The sequence below is a fragment of the Camelina sativa genome, chromosome 1 (assembly GCF_030686135.1).
Source record: "Camelina sativa cultivar CO46 ecotype springtype chromosome 1, ASM3068613v1".
Lineage (NCBI taxonomy): Eukaryota > Viridiplantae > Streptophyta > Magnoliopsida > Brassicales > Brassicaceae > Camelina > Camelina sativa.
Window position 1 is genome coordinate 20,992,991 of NC_141880.1, and position 11,302 is coordinate 21,004,292.

The following is an 11,302-nucleotide window of genomic DNA, read 5'->3' on the forward strand; positions in this document are numbered from 1 at the left end:
TTCTTGCTCTTCCATGTGACTAAGTTTCCTCCCAAGAACGTGCAGTATCCGGTGGTTGAGCGACGATCCCCATGGTCTCCGGCGTAATCAGCGTCACAATATCCTATCAACTCGGTGCTCTTGTTCCTTCCCATCCATATGCCTTGTCCCGGAGCTCCCTTGATGTACTTAAGGATTCGGTTCACCATGTTCCAGTGGTGTCTAGTTGGGTTTTGCATGTGTTGGCTTACCTGGTTCACAGCAAAACAAAGATCCGGCCTAGTGATAGTTAAATATATGAGCTTACCCACTAGACGCCTATATCGCGTGACATCTTCGAATGGAGGCTCCCCCTTTCCGGCTGTCTTGTAGTTTTCTTCAAGAGGTGTGGTCACTGCTTTTGATCCAAGTTTTCCTGCTTCACTTAAGAGGTCAAGAGCATACTTTCTTTGTGATAAAAACAATCCTTCATCAGACCTATACACTTCTATACCAAGAAAATACTTAAGTTCTCCAAGGTCTTTAATATCAAAAACTGACTTAAGAAACTCTTTAGCTTCTTGAATACCTACCTTGTCACTTCCAGATATGATGATATCATCAACATATACTAGAATGACCACTATACCTTTGTCACTTGGTAGTGTGAAGAGAGTATGATCCGATTCTGATTTGCGAAAACCTTTCCCAAGTAAGGTTGTGCTCAACTTGTGGTACCATGCTCTAGGCGATTGTTTAAGGCCATATATTGCCTTGTTGAGCTTCAGCACCTTTCCCGGGCCTATGGTGTCCTCTAGACCAGGCGGTGGCCGCATGTAGACCTCATCTTCAAGTTCTCCTTGCAAGAACGCATTCTTCACATCCATTTGCCATAGATCCCAATCCAAGTTTGTGGCCAAGGAGAGAACAACTCGAACTGTGTGTAATTTGGCCACCGGAGCAAACGTATCTTTGTAATCCTCCCCATACGTTTGCGTAAAACCACGAGCTACAAGTCTGGCCTTGTAGCGTTCAATCTCCCCATTGCTCTTATACTTGATAGTGAAGATATACCGAGACGTCACAGCCTTCTTGCCCTTGGGTAAGTCTGATTCGTCCCATGTGTGATTTTGCACCATGGCCGTGTTCTCGGCATCAACTGCGTCTCGCCACACCTTGTGGTCCTTGGCCTCATCATATGTCTTGGGAACCCAATGCTGGTCAATTTGGCCAAGGAACACTTGATGTTCCATCGGAAAGTGTGCCAGCGTGCATACAGCTTGAATTGGGTGTGCGACGACCATGTTGTTGTAGTACACTCTAGTGTTCTTCCAGTTAGATGGGGGAAACTTGAGACGTTGGCTACGTCGAAGAGGAACTATAGTTCCCGCCTCTGAGCTAGCTCTGCCTAGTGTAATAATTTCTTCAAGCTGCTCAGCCGGTTCCTCGGATGGCACATCATTGTTGTCTCCGGGTAGTTCGGTCGAATCCGTGGGCAACTCAGTTTCGTCGTTGGTATGAGAAGTGGGTGGATCAAGGTCGGGCTCAGGGAATGGCTCAGGTTGTTCTGGTGATGCTTGACTGGCCGGCGCGTTGGTGATCCGATCATTCTCAATACCTAGCCTCTCAAGGATCACCCGGAGGTTGCGTGTCCGATCGGAAGAAGAGGTCGAGAGATTGCGAAGTTCATCCCAGTTCTTCTCATCATAAAATCCTTGTGACTCCACAAACTTGACATCACGAGACACAAGAACTCTTCTTGTCTCCGAGTCATAGCACTTATATCCTTTTTGAGTTGTAGAATAGCCGATAAACATTGCCTTAGTACTCTTAGCATCAAGCTTGTCTCTTAGTTCACCTGGTCGCAACACATAGCAAACACAACCAAATACTCGTAAATGATCAAAGTTAGGCTTTTCATTGTTCAATACCTCAAATGGAGACAAGTCGTTGAGTATTTTTGTTGGTGTGCGGTTGATAAGATAACAAGCTGTGAGCACGGCATCTCCCCAAAAGCGTTTTGGAACTCTTGTATGGAACATCATGGACCTTGCTACCTCCATGAGATGCCTATTCTTCCTTTCAGCCACCCCATTTTGTTGTGGTGTGTATGGACAGCTAGTTTGATGAAGAATTCCATGTTCGGCTAGATATTGCTTAAAGGCATGGCTTGTGTATTCTCCACCATTATCTGATCTCAAAATTTTAATCTTGGCATGATAGTGGTTAGTGACATAATTTTGAAAGCTAGTAAAAGCTTCAAGAACTCTATCCTTAGAAGGAAGCAAAGTTATCCAAGTATATTTTGATTTTTCATCAATAAAAGTCACAAAATACTTTTGATTTTCTCTAGATAAGCAAGGGGATGTCCAAACATCAGAATGAACCAAATCAAAACATTTTTCATAAATAGTAATAGATTTAGGAAAAACAGCCTTGCAATGTTTACCAAGAATACAAGCCTCACACCCATCATTTTGAAAAGAAATATTAGGGAACATTAAAGCTAAAGCTCTAGTGTGAGGATGTCCTAGCCTAGCATGTAAAATAGAATCACTAGGTTTAACAACAACCGAATTAAAACAAGAAGCAGATAAATTCAAGTCCTCAAGCATATAGAGATCACCCTTGGAACCTCCTTGACCAAGGACCTTACTTGTCTCAATATCCTGAAAATGAACCTTGTTAGGACCAAATATTGCATAACAATTCAAATCAGTAGTGGCTCTCTTAACTGATAGCAAGTTGGAAGTAAAATTTGGCATATAGAACGCTTTAGTATCTTTATCAAATAATTTCAAGTTTCCAATGCCTTTAACTGGCACTTTCTCACCATTTGCTATCACAACATTACCACTAGCCGGTTTAATATCACTCATTAACCTAGAATCACTAATCATGTGGTGAGAAGCACCGGAATCAACTATGAGCGGTTTAGTTTGATTCAAGGCAAGATAAGAGTTACCGGAATTTTCTTTGAGTGCCTTAATGAGCGCATCAAGATCAGACTTCCTCACGAGGTCCGACGAGGCAGCCAGGGCAGTTCCATTCATATCCGGAGCTCGAGGGTTCAGTTCAGCAACCAATGGCTCCACACTCGCTCGATGAGCTCTTGGTGCTCCACGGTGGTTCATTGGTCGGTTTACTCGGAGGTGTGGGTGGAGAATCCAACACTCATTCTTGAAATGGCCCGGCTTCTTGCAGTGGTGACACACTGGTTCTTTCTTGTTATCTCCTCGATAGTAGCCCTTGTTTGCGGTCGCTACATCAGCTTGGTTGGCGGTTACAAGCTCCCCCTTGTTACCAAACAACCCCATGGAACCATGCTCCTTTTGAATCTGACTACACACTTCCTCCAGGCTGGGAAGCTTGTCCGACCTCAAGATATGCTTGATAAGATCGTTGTAAGATGGATTCAGCGTAAGGAGGAGGCCGAACACCTTGTCTTGTTCACGCCTCTCATTCAAGATTGCCGGATCAAGAGTCGCTGGCCTAAGCATCTCAAGCTCAGCCCAAAGGGACCTAAACTTCCCAAAGTGTTTGGTGAACTCCATGTCTTCTTGGCTTAGGTTGTTGATGGCTCTCTTGATCTCAAAGACTCGGCTTAAATTGGTAGTGTTACCAAAGACGTTTTGCAAGGTATCCCATAGATCCTTGGCCGTTTCACAATACGAGTAGGCCTCGAGTATTGGAGCATCGAGAGAGTTTTGTATGATGGCGAGAACACTTTGGTCTTCTTGAAACCACTTTTCTTCACCACTTGTGGCCACAACTTTGCCGTCTTCAGTCGGCTCGCCCTTCGGAGCTTCACTTGTTGTCACATGGGTCCAAAGCCCTCGGCCACATAGCGCCGTCTTTGTGGTCCTTGCCCACAACAAATAGTTCTCTCCTTTGAGAGTAACTGGAACAACCAAGGTTTTGGTGCTTTCCATGGAGTTTTGTCCAATGGTCAATAAGTTTACCCAACGGTTAAAGAAAAACTCAAGAGATTGAATGAACGAGTTGCGGAAGAAAGTAGAGTGAATGAAGAGTTTAACGAGAGGAACCACAAGGCTCTGATACCATGTAAGTTTAGAAACGAGAGAGTGTAGAGATCGAGTGAGTTTGAGAGTGTTCGCACGAGAGAGTAGAAGAGAGTATGGAAGTGTAAGAGAGAGAGTATAGAAGAAGAATCAAACTTCTTACTTGAAAAAGAACCTAGATACATCCTAATTATAGACAAAGTAAACAGCATATTCCTATGGGATCCTATACACGCTTTACATGACTGAAAGTGACATCCTTCCTTCTTAACATAACATGTGACTTGTGAGTTGAAATATCTTCCCACTTGCACACAAACTCCAACGGTCGGTAGGAGAAGGATCTAGAGACTTGGTTGTCTCATACAAGCCTTAGAAGACTTCAAGTGGGCTTCTACACGAGATGGTATGGTTGGCCCGATGAGAGAGAACGGTCGTTGACTTGTACGGACATGGTGATCAAGATCCCAAATTATAGAAACAGTAACAAAGCTATTTACAGCTTCGAATCAATGTTTTCTCGGTTTTAGCCAGTTTTGGGAAAAATGGGTAAAAGTGGTGTCTAAACACTCCAAATTCAACCCAAACTCTTATAATTAGTCAAATGCATTGGATTGTTACATATTTTTACCCTAGAAAGAGTAACATAGCTGTTTACTGCTTTAAATCAATGTTTCTCTCCATTTTAGCCTGTTTTCTCGGTTTAAGCCTATTTTGGGATAAAAGGGGTTTAAGTGTTGTCTAAACACTCCAAATTCATCCCAAACTCTTACAATTAGTCAAATGCATTGGGTTGTCACACATTCTGACCCTAGAAACAGTAACAAATCTATTTACTGCTTCGAATCAATGTTTTCTCGGTTTTAGCCTGTTTTGGGAAAAATGGGTAAAACTGGTGTCTAACCACTCCAAATTCAGCCCGAACTCTTATAATTAGTAAAATGCATTGTTTTGTTACATATTTTGACCCTAGAAAGAGTGACATAGCTGTTTACTGCTTCGAATCTATGTTTTCTCTCGGTTTTAGCCTGTTTCCTTGGTTTTACCCTGTTTTGGGATAAAACGGGTTTAAGTGTTGTCTAAACACTCCAAATTCAACCCAAACTCTTATAATTAGTCAAATGGATTGGATTGTTACATATTTTTACCCTAGAAAGAGTAACATAGCTGTTTACTGCTTTAAATCAATGTTTCTCTCCGTTTTAGCCTGTTTTCTCGGTTTAAGCCTATTTTAGGATTAAACGGGTTTAAGTGTTGTCTAAACACTCCAAATTCATCCTGAACTCTTACAATTAGTCAAATGCATTGGGTTGTCACACATTCTGACCCTAGAAACAGTAACAAAGTAATTTACAGCTTCGAATCAATGTTTTCTCGGTTTTAGCCAGTTTTGGGAAAAATGGGTAAAAGTGGTGTCTAAACACTCCAAATTCAACCCAAACTCTTATAATTAGTCAAATGCATTGGATTGTTACATATTTTTACCCTAGAAAGAGTAACATATCTGTTTACTGCTTTAAATCAATGTTTCTCTCCATTTTAGCCTGTTTTCTCGGTTTAAGCCTATTTTGGGATAAAAGGGGTTTAAGTGTTGTCTAAACACTCCAAATTCATCCCAAACTCTTACAATTAGTCAATTGCATTGGGTTGTCACACATTCTGACCCTAGAAACAGTAACAAATAAATTTACTGCTTCGAATCAATGTTTTCTCAGTTTTAGCCTGTTTTGGGAAAAATGGGTAAAAGTGGTGTCTAAACACTCCAAATTCAGCCCAAACTCTTATAATTAGTAAAATGCATTGTATTGTTACATATTTTGACCCTAGAAAGAGTGACATAGCTGTTTACTGCTTCGAATCTATGTTTTCTCTCGGTTTTAGCCTGTTTCCTTGGTTTTACCCTGTTTTGGGATAAAACGGGTTTAAGTGTTGTCTAAACACTCCAAATTCAACCCAAACTCTTATAATTAGTCAAATGCATTGGATTGTTGCATATTTTTACCCTAGAAAGAGTAACATAGCTGTTTACTGCTTTAAATCAATGTTTCTCTCCGTTTTAGCCTGTTTTCTCGGTTTAAGCCTATTTTAGGATAAAACGGGTTTAAGTGTTGTCTAAACACTCCAAATTCATCCTGAACTCTTACAATTAGTCAAATGCATTGGGTTGTCACACATTCTGACCCTAGAAACAGTAACAAAATAATTTACAGCTTCGAATCAATGTTTTCTCGGTTTTAGCCAGTTTTGGGAAAAATGGGTAAAAGTGGTGTCTAAACACTCCAAATTCAACCCAAACTCTTATAATTAGTCAAATGCATTGGATTGTTACATATTTTTACCCTAGAAAGAGTAACATAGCTGTTTACTGCTTTAAATCAATGTTTCTCTCCATTTTAGCCTGTTTTCTCGGTTTAAGCCTATTTTGGGATAAAAGGGGTTTAAGTGTTGTCTAAACACTCCAAATTCATCCCAAACTCTTACAATTAGTCAATTGCATTGGGTTGTCACACATTCTGACCCTAGAAACAGTAACAAATAAATTTACTGCTTCGAATCAATGTTTTCTCAGTTTTAGCCTGTTTTGGGAAAAATGGGTAAAAGTGGTGTCTAAACACTCCAAATTCAGCCCAAACTCTTATAATTAGTAAAATGCATTGTATTGTTACATATTTTGACCCTAGAAAGAGTGACATAGCTGTTTACTGCTTCGAATCTATGTTTTCTCTCGGTTTTAGCCTGTTTCCTTGGTTTTACCCTGTTTTGGGATAAAACGGGTTTAAGTGTTGTCTAAACACTCCAAATTCAACCCAAACTCTTATAATTAGTCAAATGCATTGGATTGTTGCATATTTTTACCCTAGAAAGAGTAACATAGCTGTTTACTGCTTTAAATCAATGTTTCTCTCCGTTTTAGCCTGTTTTCTCGGTTTAAGCCTATTTTAGGATAAAACGGGTTTAAGTGTTGTCTAAACACTCCAAATTCATCCTGAACTCTTACAATTAGTCAAATGCATTGGGTTGTCACACATTCTGACCCTAGAAACAGTAACAAAATAATTTACAGCTTCGAATCAATGTTTTCTCGGTTTTAGCCAGTTTTGGGAAAAATGGGTAAAAGTGGTGTCTAAACACTCCAAATTCAACCCAAACTCTTATAATTAGTCAAATGCATTGGATTGTTACATATTTTTACCCTAGAAAGAGTAACATAGCTGTTTACTGCTTTAAATCAATGTTTCTCTCCATTTTAGCCTGTTTTCTCGGTTTAAGCCTATTTTGGGATAAAAGGGGTTTAAGTGTTGTCTAAACACTCCAAATTCATCCCAAACTCTTACAATTAGTCAAATGCATTGGGTTGTCACACATTCTGACCCTAGAAACAGTAACAAATCTATTTACTGCTTCGAATCAATGTTTTCTCGGTTTTAGCCTGTTTTGGGAAAAATGGGTAAAACTGGTGTCTAACCACTCCAAATTCAGCCCGAACTCTTATAATTAGTAAAATGCATTGCATTGTTACATATTTTGACCCTAGAAAGAGTGACATAGCTGTTTACTGCTTCGAATCTATGTTTTCTCTCGGTTTTAGCCTGTTTCCTTGGTTTTACCCTGTTTTGGGATAAAACGGGTTTAAGTGTTGTCTAAACACTCCAAATTCAACCCAAACTCTTATAATTAGTCAAATGCATTGGATTGTTGCATATTTTTACCCTAGAAAGAGTAACATAGCTGTTTACTGCTTTAAATCAATGTTTCTCTCCGTTTTAGCCTGTTTTCTCGGTTTAAGCCTATTTTAGGATAAAACGGGTTTAAGTGTTGTCTAAACACTCCAAATTCATCCTGAACTCTTACAATTAGTCAAATGCATTGGGTTGTCACACATTCTGACCCTAGAAACAGTAACAAAATAATTTACAGCTTCGAATCAATGTTTTCTCGGTTTTAGCCAGTTTTGGGAAAAATGGGTAAAAGTGGTGTCTAAACACTCCAAATTCAACCCAAACTCTTATAATTAGTCAAATGCATTGGATTGTTACATATTTTTACCCTAGAAAGAGTAACATAGCTGTTTACTGCTTTAAATCAATGTTTCTCTCCATTTTAGCCTGTTTTCTCGGTTTAAGCCTATTTTGGGATAAAAGGGGTTTAAGTGTTGTCTAAACACTCCAAATTCATCCCAAACTCTTACAATTAGTCAAATGCATTGGGTTGTCACACATTCTGACCCTAGAAACAGTAACAAATCTATTTACTGCTTCGAATCAATGTTTTCTCGGTTTTAGCCTGTTTTGGGAAAAATGGGTAAAACTGGTGTCTAACCACTCCAAATTCAGCCCGAACTCTTATAATTAGTAAAATGCATTGTATTGTTACATATTTTGACCCTAGAAAGAGTGACATAGCTGTTTACTGCTTCGAATCTATGTTTTCTCTCGGTTTTAGCCTGTTTCCTTGGTTTTACCCTGTTTTGGGATAAAACGGGTTTAAGTGTTGTCTAAACACTCCAAATTCAACCCAAACTCTTATAATTAGTCAAATGCATTGGATTGTTACATATTTTTACCCTAGAAAGAGTAACATAGCTGTTTACTGCTTTAAATCAATGTTTCTCTCCGTTTTAGCCTGTTTTCTCGGTTTAAGCCTATTTTAGGATAAAACGGGTTTAAGTGTTGTCTAAACACTCCAAATTCATCCTGAACTCTTACAATTAGTCAAATGCATTGGGTTGTCACACATTCTGACCCTAGAAACAGTAACAAAGCTATTTACAGCTTCGAATCAATGTTTTCTCGGTTTTAGCCAGTTTTGGGAAAAATGGGTAAAAGTGGTGTCTAAACACTCCAAATTCAACCTAAACTCTTATAATTAGTCAAATGCATTGTATTATTACATATTTTGACCCTAGAAAGAGTAACATATCTGTTTACTGCTTTGAATCTATGTTTTCTCTCGGTTTTAGCTTGTTTTCTCGGTTTTAGCCTGTTTTGGGATAAAACGGGTTTAAGTGTTGTCTAAAACTCCAAATTCAACCCAAACTCTTATAATTAGTCTAATGCATTGGATTGTTACGTATTTTTACCCTAGAAAGAGTAGCATAGCTGTTTACTGCTTTAAATCAATGTTTCTCTCCGTTTTAGCCTGCTTTCTCGGTTTAAGCCTATTTTGGGATAAAAGGGGTTTAAGTGTTGTCTAAACACTCCAAATTCATCCCAAACTCTTACAATTAGTCAAATGCATTGGGTTGTCACACATTCTGACCCTAGAAACAGTAACAAATCTATTTACTGCTTCGAATCAATGTTTTCTCGGTTTTAGCCTGTTTTGGGAAAAATGGGTAAAAGTGGTGTCTACACACTCCAAATTCAGCCCAAACTCTTATAATTAGTAAAATGCATTGTATTGTTACATATTTTAACCCTAGAAATAGTAACATATCTGTTTACTGCTTTGAATCTATGTTTTCTCTCGGTTTTAGCCTGTTTTGGGATAAAACGGGTTTAAGTGTTGTCTAAACACTCCAAATTCATCCTGAACTCTTACAATTAGTCAAATGCATTTGGTTGTCACACATTCTGACCCTGGAAACAGTAACAAAGTAATTTACAGCTTCGAATCAATGTTTTCTCGGTTTTAGCCAGTTTTGGGAAAAATGGGTAAAAGTGGTGTCTAAACACTCCAAATTCAACCCAAACTCTTATAATTAGTAAAATGCATTGTATTATTACATATTTTGACCCTAGAAAGAGTAACATATCTGTTTACTGCTTTGAATCTATGTTTTCTCTCGGTTTTAGCTTGTTTTCTCGGTTTTAGCCTGTTTTGGGATAAAACGGGTTTAAGTGTTGTCTAAAACTCCAAATTCAACCCAAACTCTTATAATTAGTCTAATGCATTGGATTGTTACGTATTTTTACCCTAGAAAGAGTAGCCTAGCTGTTTACTGCTTTAAATCAATGTTTCTCTCCGTTTTAGCCTGCTTTCTCGGTTTAAGCCTATTTTGGGATAAAAGGGGTTTAAGTGTTGTCTAAACACTCCAAATTCATCCCAAACTCTTACAATTAGTCAAATGCATTGGGTTGTCACACATTCTGACCCTAGAAACAGTAACAAATCTATTTACTGCTTCGAATCAATGTTTTCTCGGTTTTAGCCTGTTTTGGGAAAAATGGGTAACACTGGTGTCTAACCACTCCAAATTCAGCCCGAACTCTTATAATTAGTAAAATGCATTGTATTGTTACATATTTTGACCCTAGAAAGAGTGACATAGCTGTTTACTGCTTCGAATCTATGTTTTCTCTTGGTTTTAGCCTGTTTCCTTGGTTTTACCCTGTTTTGGGATAAAACGGGTTTAAGTGTTGTCTAAACACTCCAAATTCAACCCAAACTCTTATAATTAGTCAAATGCATTGGATTGTTACATATTTTTACCCTAGAAAGAGTAACATAGCTGTTTACTGCTTTAAATCAATGTTTCTCTCCGTTTTAGCCTGTTTTCTCGGTTTAAGCCTATTTTAGGATTAAACGGGTTTAAGTGTTGTCTAAACACTCCAAATTCATCCTGAACTCTATAATTAGTCAAATGCATTTGGTTGTCACACATTCTGACCCTGGAAACAGTAACAAAGTAATTTACAGCTTCGAATCAATGTTTTCTCGGTTTTAGCCAGTTTTGGGAAAAATGGGTAAAAGTGGTGTCTAAACACTCCAAATTCAACCCAAACTCTTATAATTAGTAAAATGCATTGTATTATTACATATTTTGACCCTAGAAAGAGTAACATATCTGTTTACTGCTTTGAATCTATGTTTTCTCTCGGTTTTAGCTTGTTTTCTCGGTTTTAGCCAGTTTTGGGAAAAATGGGTAAAAGTGGTGTCTAAACTGTAAGTTTGAGAGTAGAGTAATCAAGAGATTATGGAAGAGAGTGAAATCGTGTAAAGAGTGAGGAGAGTGAACGATTGAGAGAGAGAGTGTTGGAGAAAGAGAATGAACTCTTTTCTTTTTTGAATTAGAACATACTTACAAACCATATATAGAGCTATACAAAGAGGATATTCTTTCCTAGGGTTCTATGTGCACATTAATGAGAGATAGCGACATCTCCTTATTCCTACATGTGACTAAACCTTTGACTTCCCACTTGCAAGTTGCCTAACGGCTATAATAGAAGGATCTCGATGAAGGGAGATCGTTGGGAGCTCTCCTTAGTGGATTGGGCTTATGAGATACGAGATGGCTTGGTCAGCCCATAGGTTGTCGATCGTACGGACGTCCGTACGGTTGTACGGACGGTGGTGGCCAAGGTGGTGTGCCAAACTCA

The 11,302-nt window shown here is 38.8% G+C and overlaps 1 long non-coding RNA gene across 1 annotated transcript; it reads right to left on the reverse strand.

Moving 5' to 3' along the window:
* Window positions 1-2,340: 2,340 nt before the first annotated feature.
* On the reverse strand, window positions 2,341-3,068 carry LOC147950167 (uncharacterized). Its single transcript, XR_015596255.1, has 2 exons — window positions 2,924-3,068; window positions 2,341-2,627 (listed from the first exon to the last, which is right to left on the reverse strand). It is a non-coding gene; the product is annotated as an uncharacterized LOC147950167 (long non-coding RNA).
* Window positions 3,069-11,302: the final 8,234 nt, after the last annotated feature.